Source organism: Limulus polyphemus, unplaced genomic scaffold (genome assembly GCF_000517525.1).
Source record: "Limulus polyphemus unplaced genomic scaffold, Limulus_polyphemus-2.1.2 Scaffold3812, whole genome shotgun sequence".
NCBI lineage: Eukaryota > Metazoa > Arthropoda > Merostomata > Xiphosura > Limulidae > Limulus > Limulus polyphemus.
In genome coordinates, this window is record NW_013669422.1 from 27,007 (window position 1) to 27,876 (window position 870).

The window sequence follows — 870 nt, forward strand, 5'->3', positions numbered from 1 at the left end:
ATCTTCGTTAGTAAAAACCAAAGAAAAAGCTAAATTTGATAATCTTGCCATCTCATAATCATCAGATATTAGCCTTTCTTTATCATTCCTCAAGGGTCCTACCCCCATCCTAACATTTTGTTTCCCCTAAATGTATTTAAAGAAATCCTTACTGTTAATTTTTACATTTTCAGCCATTCTTTTCTTATACATCATTTTGGATGCCCTAATTTCCTATTTCACCAATTTTCTTGATTTTCTATAATTTTACAAATCTTCTATCATACCAGTCAATTAAATTTCTTATGCTTTTATTTAATTTTATTTCTTATACTCTCTGTGAGCCAACCTGGATTTTTACTTGCAGCTACCCTTTTCTTTCTATAAGGAATATATTTATCTTGAATACTTAAAAATTTATCTTTAAACATTTTCCACATCTGTTGAGTGTTTCCAAATAACTCAGCTACCTAATTCACAACAGATAATTCTTGTCGCGTTTCTTCAAAATTTGCTTTTTGACATTTTTAACCAAAGTATGATTATGCCTTATCTCCATATGCAGCAAAACATTGAACCTATTAGAGCAATGATCACTTGCACCCAGATGTTCCCCAATTTCCACACTCTCAATCATATCTGTTTTTTGAAGTTAACAATAAGTCTAAAATAGCATTGTTTCTAGTTGGTTCCTTAACTAACCGGTGAAGAAAGCCATCCTGAACAGTTTCCACTGGTTTGATTCTAGAATTTTCCAATCTATATACCTGAAATTAAAATCACCCCTAAGTATGACTTTATTAACAGTTAAAATCTTGATCTCATTGTAAAGTTTCTCATTAATTTCATCAGTATGATTTGGTGGTCTGTAACAAATTCCCACTAAAAGCC